Source organism: Ictidomys tridecemlineatus, chromosome 6 (assembly GCF_052094955.1).
Source record: "Ictidomys tridecemlineatus isolate mIctTri1 chromosome 6, mIctTri1.hap1, whole genome shotgun sequence".
In the NCBI taxonomy this organism is placed as follows: Eukaryota; Metazoa; Chordata; class Mammalia; order Rodentia; family Sciuridae; genus Ictidomys; species Ictidomys tridecemlineatus.
Window position 1 is genome coordinate 94,917,587 of NC_135482.1, and position 8,393 is coordinate 94,925,979.

The window sequence follows — 8,393 nt, forward strand, 5'->3', positions numbered from 1 at the left end:
ATTAACATTTTCCTAACTTGTACTAATTTTAAGAGGTACCAGTATTATTTATAATTCTTTTTCTAAACATCACCATCAGCCAATTTTATCTTTATTTGGAACAGAATCAGAAGTAATATAAAACACTTATATTGGTATGCTATAATTTTTATTGGTTGGTATTACTGAAATTTCTGAGAAATGCTTATAAAAGAGTTTGCCAGACAAGTTAAAGTTGGGATAACTGAGGCTACGAGGCCACCTAGGTCAATTTGACATGTCATTTCTCTGAATGTGGGTCTGTTTTTCTCTAAAACAAGAAGTTTGGGCTCTTCAGGTATAAACAGGATTAAGATAAAAATGAATTTCAGATGAGCAGTTTATACAGTGAGCACTAGAGGGCAGTAGCTGGTTAATAAGCATAGCCACGGAGACAAATGTAGACAATGACAAAAATGGGCTCCTCTCTTCTCACTCCTCCTTCCTCACCTGTTCCATTCCCTCTGCTCTCCGGCTGCCTCTCCCCCTTCCCCTTGGTTTATGGTTAAGCTCATAAAGCATATTAAGAGGAAAGCTAGCCTATTGAAAATACTACTTTTCATATATTTTGCAGCTTAACAGCTTGACACAAATCTCCAAGGGGTTTACATAAGCTTTAAGTAGGTTGAATAAATAAAACCTTGAGTCAATTTAATTTAACAAGTATTTATTGAATATCTACATGTAGACCAGAATCAGATTAGTTAACCAAGTACCTTGGAATTTTAAAATGTCTCCTCTCTTTGATAATGGATTTGAAGAGTGAAAATAAGGCTTTCTGTGGGTGTTTGTAAAAGATTCTGGTTCTCCTGTTGTTTTCTGTTCACTTTCTTGGGATCTTTGTGATGGGGAGACTAGACAGGAGGCTGTAGTAGTTAGTAGTTCAGATGAGAGAGACTGTGGAGATGTGAGTTGTAGAGAAGAATCTGAATTTAAGAATAAAGGGGGGGAAGATTCCTGCACCTGGTATGTATTTATTTTTGAGATGGGATCTTACAGTGTTGCCCAGAATAGCCTTGAACTTTGAGGCTCAAGCCATCCTCCTGCCTCAGTCTCAATAGTAGCTGAAATTAGAGGAATGCCCCACTGTGATTGGTTGTTCTCAGATGGCTCTAACAGTGACTAGCCTACTCAGCCTCTTGGACAAATCTCGCTGAATCATGAGCCCTTTCCTTTGATTTGTTGGAAGGAATGGTAGCAGACTAGAACAGGTGAGAAGACTAGGAAGGACCCCCTGATCAAAAATATCCTCTCTTCAGCCAGGTGTGGTGGTGCCCACCTGTGGTCCCAGCTATTTGGAAGGCTGAGGTAAGAGGATTGCTTGATCCCAGGAGTTCAAGTCTATCCTGGGCAATATAATGAGACCCCTGTCTCAAAAGAGAAAAAAAATTCTTAATTCACCAACATGACACTTACCCAGGATTGAGAGACTGCTTAAAACAGCTAATGACTAAAGGATGAAGTTTATAGCTTATTCATCCCAGATGAATTCTGCTGCATTCTGGTTTCTCCATTACCCCTGACCCGAAACTCCTTGGCTTCCAGATTGCAGAGCTACCACTTATCTACCCAACAGCCAGCCCCACTTTTGCCTGTTTTGTTACAAATTGGAAGTGCCAGATTCTCTTTCCCAGCTCCCTTTGCAGTGAGGGTTGGTTATATGACTAAATTCCAGATGAGTAGAACCCTGCTGGGAGCTTCTAGGAAAGCTTGTTAAGAGCATGGGAGCAAAAAGAGCTTTGCTCTTTAAGTCTTGCTTGGGATGATGGATGTGATACTTGGGGCTACTGCAGCCATGAGAGAATAAACATTAACATGCTAAGTATAGCAATGGGATATGGAAAGAGACTGGTCCCGGTGCCTTAGCTAAATGACAAGACTAACTCTGGAACTGCCAATGTTAATTTTGTTCTGTGATAATCTCTAACATCTCTGCTTTTAGTTGAGTATTTCATTACTTAATAATGATAGCAAATGCTTATAAGATCCTTACACTAGGTGTCTAGAACACTTGCATATGCTAACTTATTTCATTCTTACAATAACTTTTTGAAGAATTTTTTTTTTTAAAGAGAGAGAGAGGAGAGAGAGAGAGAGAATTTTCTTTTAATATTCATTTTTCAGTTCTCAGCGGACACAACATCTTTGTTGGTATGTGGTGCTGAGGATCGAACCCGGGCCGCACGCATGCCAGATGAGTGCGCTACCGCTTGAGCCACATCCCCAGCCCTTTTTGAAGAATTTTTATCCTTATTTTGCAAGTGAGGAAATTGAGGCAAAGAGAAGCATAAGTGGGGCTGCTGTTGCAGCTCAGTGGTAGAGCACTTGCCTAGCATATGTGAGGCACTGGGTTTAATTCTTAGCACCACATTTAAAAAAATAAAGATATTTTAAAAAGAGAAGTATAAGTGACTGGCCTGAGGTCACTTGCCCAGGTGGTCTGGTTCCAGAGTTCTCACTCTCAAGTTCTTATATTTGGAATGATACACAGTGAATCAAAAAAAGGTTTGTAGTAGACAAGGCATATTCTAGATAACATCTTTTAAATAATTTTGGGATGAATGATAACCTTGGGTCAAAAGCATGGAAATTCAGAGGTCAATGGTTTCATTCTGGAATAGGTTTCATTCACTTTCTCAGCCACTGAGAGCCCATCATCTCATCTGGTCACTGACAACATGTGCAAAGGCTAAGGGTCACACTCCAGAAGAGAGAACCATTCTGTTCCCCTCTGTCCTTTCACTGTCAATAGTACCACCTGCCACCCAATCTCTCCTACATTGAGCAACTTCATAGTCACATTCTAATTTCTCTTCTGCCTCAGCCTCCACATCCAATGTTTACCATATCCCCATTTTCTTTGAAAGATGCATCTCAAAGTTAGTGATTCCCACTGGTACTCCTGTTTGGTCTTTTGCTGTGGTTTGACTGTGCTCCTCAAAGTTCATGTGTTAGAAACTTAATCTCCATTGCAACAGTGTTGGGAACATGGGGACTTCAAGATGAACAGAGTGCACTGGGGATGCAGCTCAATAGGAGAACTCATGCTTACCACCAACAAGGCTCTGAGTTGGATACCCAGCACAACATTAGAGATATGATAAATTGTGGTATAAAGGTGTATTAAGGGGCTGGGGATGTGGCTCAAGAGGTAGCGCTCTCGACTAGCACGCGTGAAGCACTGAGTTCGATTCTCAGCACCACATAAAAATAAAATAGAGATTTTGTGTCCACCTAAAACTAAAAAATAAATATTAAAAAAGGTGTATTAATAATTGGAATGCAAAAAAAATCAATAAGAGAGCTCATGTATAATGGCATAATTTGCTGTGAACATACTTTATATGCAGAGTTATGAAAAATTGTGCTGTGAATGGATAATTATGAATGAAATGCATTCCACTATTGTCATGTATGAATTAATTAATTTTTTTTAAAAAAGCAAAAGCAAATAGACCATAGGACTCCACCCTCATGAATGAATTAATGCCCCATCATGGAAGTGGATTAGTATTTGCAGGAGTAGGTTCCTGAAAGGTTGAGTTTGGTCCCCTTTCCTCTTTCCCTCCTACTCTTGCTCTCACGCTCTCTCTCTTTCATGCATATGTACCTATGTGCTCTGGAGCTTCTGCCTTCCAGGAAGGAATATGCAGCAAGAAGGTCCTGACCAGATACAGTCCTGTAACCTCCAGCCTCCAGAACTGTAAGAAATAAATCTCTATTCATTATAAATTATGCAGTGTCAGGTATTCTGTTGTAGCAGTGCAAAATGTCCTGTGACCCTACTTGCTTCTCCTTACTCAGTTCCCATGTCACACGTTTCCTCCACACAATTTCAAGTTCCTTTAAAAGAACACCACCCGGGCAGTAACTCATACATTATGCTGTGTGCCCTCCTACCACCTATAGGGGTGATGACCAACTCAGTGTGGCATAGCAAGCCTCCCTATGCTCGAGCTCCAATCTAACCATCCTCCATCTGCCTCCTTTCTCACAAAACCTGAGCTGTAGCTACACAACCCCTTTCATCATTTCTCAAATATGCCAAGCATTTTGATGAGCCATGCTATTCCCTCTGCCCTTTCCCCTCTTCACTGGGCAAATTTCCTCTCATCCCTCAAGACCAAGGTCAAACATCACCTTCAATATTGTCTCCAGTTTCTCCCAGGGGAGGTATTATTCCTCCTGGATTACTGACACAGCTCTTGATTTATACCATGAGCAAAATACTTCCATAGTATCTTCTATCAGTTTATATATTACATTGCTAGACTGATCTGATAGTGTTTCTCTGCTGCATCTATGCTTAATAGTGTGTCTGGCACATAGTCGACACTCTATAAATGATCTCAAGTGAATTTAAAAACCTATTTGGAGAAGATCGTTCCTTTCAGCAATGGGCAGTAATAGGAGTTGGCTGTGTGTGCAACAGCTTCTATATCATAAAGAGAAAATTCAATCAAGACTCCACTTACATGGATGTTTTAGGAGAATGGAATAAAATCCAGGTGCGCAGTAATAAAGTGTATACTCTCATTTTAACTGAGACCATACACTGGGGGATTGGCAGAGAAGCAATTGATTGATTTTGTTCATTTCTCTCAGGGCTGAGACAGCACAGTTTACTTAGCCCATGGAGATAATTAGCCAACAGAATAAATTTTTGTGCCCTTATATTTTTGGTTAATTTATAATTAAAGTAATTTTAGAGTCTTTTTGGAGCCAAAACAAAGCTCATAATCTGTTATTTGTTTCCCAACTATGTCAGTCAGTGAAAGAGCCCAAATTAAAGCCTAGTGCTCCAGCCAGCCCATTCAATATTTCTCCACTGCACAGTAATGTGAATGGGGTATGTCTCTATAAAAATAGTACTTCTCGGAACACACACCGGGGCATTCAGAGGAGGAGGATTCACTTTAAAGTTTCAATCTCAATATATATATTATGCAAAATTACAATTTCTTTTGTAAACATTTGTATTTGCTCTGTTCTTAATAAGAAACAGTCAACACACTTGTAATTCCAGTGGCTCCAGAGGCTGAGGCAGGAAGATCACAAGTTCAAAGCTACCCTCAGCAACTTAGACCCTGTTTCAAAATAAAAAAATGAAAAGGGCTAGGGATGGCTCAGTGGTTAAGCACCCCTGGAAGGAAGGAAGGAAGGAAGGAAGGAAGGAAAGGAGGGAGGGAGGGAGGGAGGGAGGAAGGAAGGAAGGAAGGAAACAAGGATTTATAGGATTTGTTAAAACTAAATTCTATAATTCTGTTGTACAATACAGTCTTTATCAAGAGCCAACAGAATTATCTCTGCAGTGTTATATCTGTTTTCACTTTTGTTTCTTGAGATGGAGTCTTTCTATGATGGAGTCTCTCTGTATTGCTGAGACTGGTTTTGAAGTCCTAGACTCAGGCAATCCACCCATCTTAGCCTCGAAAATAGCTGGGACTACAGGTGTGCACCATTTTCCTCAGCTTGCTTTCACCTTTTACTATGTATAATTTGTCTTCCTGGCAATATTGAAAGTGCCTGGAAGATTAGCACCTCTTGTTACACTTAGTTTTATCTGTTAAAGTCATTTATTTTTTGATATTATGGATCATACCGAATTTTTTCCCCTCATCTAATCCTAATGACAGTGCTGTAAAGGATAGGAAACATGCAACTTGGAGAGCTAAAGGACTTGTCCAACCTGGTCTTCCACCTCCCCACCTGGTGTTTTCTGCTGTGACAGGTCCTCCTGGCCTGTGCATTAAAAGTGATCAATAAAGATAGGTTCGTTTTAACATCTCTGGACTCCCAGGGCTTGATGTTTTGTTTTTTTTTTTAATGGCATGAACAGAAACCAAATGCAGCCAGACAAGAAGGATGAGTTACAAGTGGTAGGATCTTTCATAGGCCAGGCCTATGCCTCATCCTGCTGGTTCTTCTCTCCTCCACCCTCAACTTCCTCAACTTCTCAGGCCAGAATCAGCATTTCCCTCCAGCATCTCCCTCTAGCATCTCCTCTGCCTTCAGAGGTGTGGCTTCTGTAGGAAATGAGGACACATGGAATAGACAGGCTTGGCTTGAGCCGCCCATATCTTCTGAGACCTTTTTTGTACTCACAACACCCCAAAGCTTGCTTCACTATCAAAGGAAATAAGGAAACCTTTACCAGCTATCATAACACCTACCTGATCACATTCACCTGTAGGCCTTTTATGCATGTTTGTGCATAATAACTTTAAAAGAAAAAAAAGAAAAAGAAAAAAACCCTGAAGACATTGGAAAGGATAACATAGAAGAAATAAAATATGGAGTTAGTGCATGAGTTTATAAGTGAGGATGAAAAAGTGTGAATGAGAAGATTTCAGGGATTGGGTAGAAAAACCCCAGAAAGTAAATGGATGTTATTATTTAATATTTAATTAACTATACATGTGATAAATTTATTAATCTCAGCCAGTGTTCCCTAAAAATCTAGAAAGGTATTTCACACTAGGTTGACCAGGTACAGTGGCACCCAGGCCACATGGGGCTGCTACACAGCTTTCTTTTCAAGTGGAGGGGACAGGGACAGCTGCTCTTTTGCATACATCAAGGAGCTACAAAGAATCATCTTTCCCACCTACCCCTGCCTTCCAGACAGGAGTTCTTATGCTCCAATTAGGTGCTGTAAGTCTCTGTTTTCTTCATATCCTTCTCAATCAACACGATCTGCAATCTTAAAACTTGGGGCATGTACATAACTTTGAAAACCATCCCCAGCCATAATCACAAAACATATACCTGGCTGGATTTATGGCCCCCTCTACCCGCAGCACAGAGGAAAAGGCAAAACTTTGAGAAAACAAATACCAAGAGTTGATGGTGTGTGCTAAACTTTAAAATGTTATGGGACAGAAAAAAAAAATTGGAAAAGAAACTATCTTCAAAATTATGCTACATAGTAAAGTTAATGGAGCCCATATGTGCTCTACTAAAACAGAAAAACAAGCTAAAAACAATACTTTCGCGCCTGCCAGGCTGAAATGTGATCTACTTCTTAATATTCACTCAACCCAGAGTCAAATGCTTTAAAATGGTAATGATTCCAAAGTGCAGCCCAGGCTCAGTGGATAAACAACAGACCTTAAAATTTATGTTTCATTCCTAGCTCTGGACAAGCCACTTAATCTCATGGTTCCTTCTCAATTTTCTCAGCTTTAAAATGGGGATATCGGTACTTGAGAGGTGTTTATGAGGTACACTAAAATGATTGTAAAGGCCTTTACAAATGTTTAATAACTGATGCTCTTTTTATAACTTGGCTTTAAAACATCTTTTATTACTCATTCAGTGGTGTAGAAATAAGTGAAGACAACCCAAGTGAGTACACAAGCTATTTATTCAGGGCTTGCCATTACTGAGGGAGTCAGCCACCGTTATTTGCATTTGGCAGAGACTCAAGGCAGGGAGGGGGAGTGGGAAAGGTTTCCAGTGAAAGAGGAAAGGCTTTGTGGACGCCAGGATTGCAGGGGATCCGCATGGGGAGGGGGAGGTGGGCTACCAAGAAGTCAGGGATCTTATGTGACTGGTTTGCTTTCATATTTGGTTGGTCCTGAGTTGGAAAGAGGGTAGGAATTCTGAGTTGGAAGCCAAATGGTTTGGCACTCGCAGCTGGTTGCTACTGAGGGTGTGGGCCAGATTTCTACGGCCATGTATGGTCTGGTCATTGTCCACTGTTTGTATATTCAGTCTCTCTGGAAAATTAAAGGTGAGAGAGAGGGGTCCAACTATCCCAGAGGAAAAAAAATCACATACCTGCCTGGTAGCCTAGGGTGTAACTTGTATTTTTTACACCACTTAATCACTTTTGGAAGGAGCAAAAGACATATTACTAGAAGACAAACCACTGAACCAACAGCATTCACTCCCTTGAATCAACGGGCACACCACTGGAGTAGCAGTAAGGACGGCCGGCATCTGGACGGGAGGCTATCATGTACTGGGGGAGGAGAGAAGGAGGAAGAAGTGCCTGAGACAAGTCATATTCCCTCCCAGGACCTCAGTTTCCTCATAAATAGGCCGAGAATTCCTCCTGTCTGTCTAGCCTATCTCAATGTTTGGTTTTGAGGCTAAATGGCCTAATGTTGTAAAAGGATTCTTATAAAGCAGGTATTTAAAACCCTATAAAACAGGTATTTTAGAAAGCATTTTAGAAGTGTGGTAAGGAAAAATGTGGTTAAGACTTTGAAGTTCTACCTAGTAGACTGGAGTCTTGAAAATTTCTACGTATCCTGGGGAGACTGCCTGCATCTCGAGCTCATCACCCTTCCCACCCCCACCTCCACCCAGCCCACTCCTTCCCACAACTCTACTCCTCCACTCTCAGTCCCAGTGAACGAGACCACCAG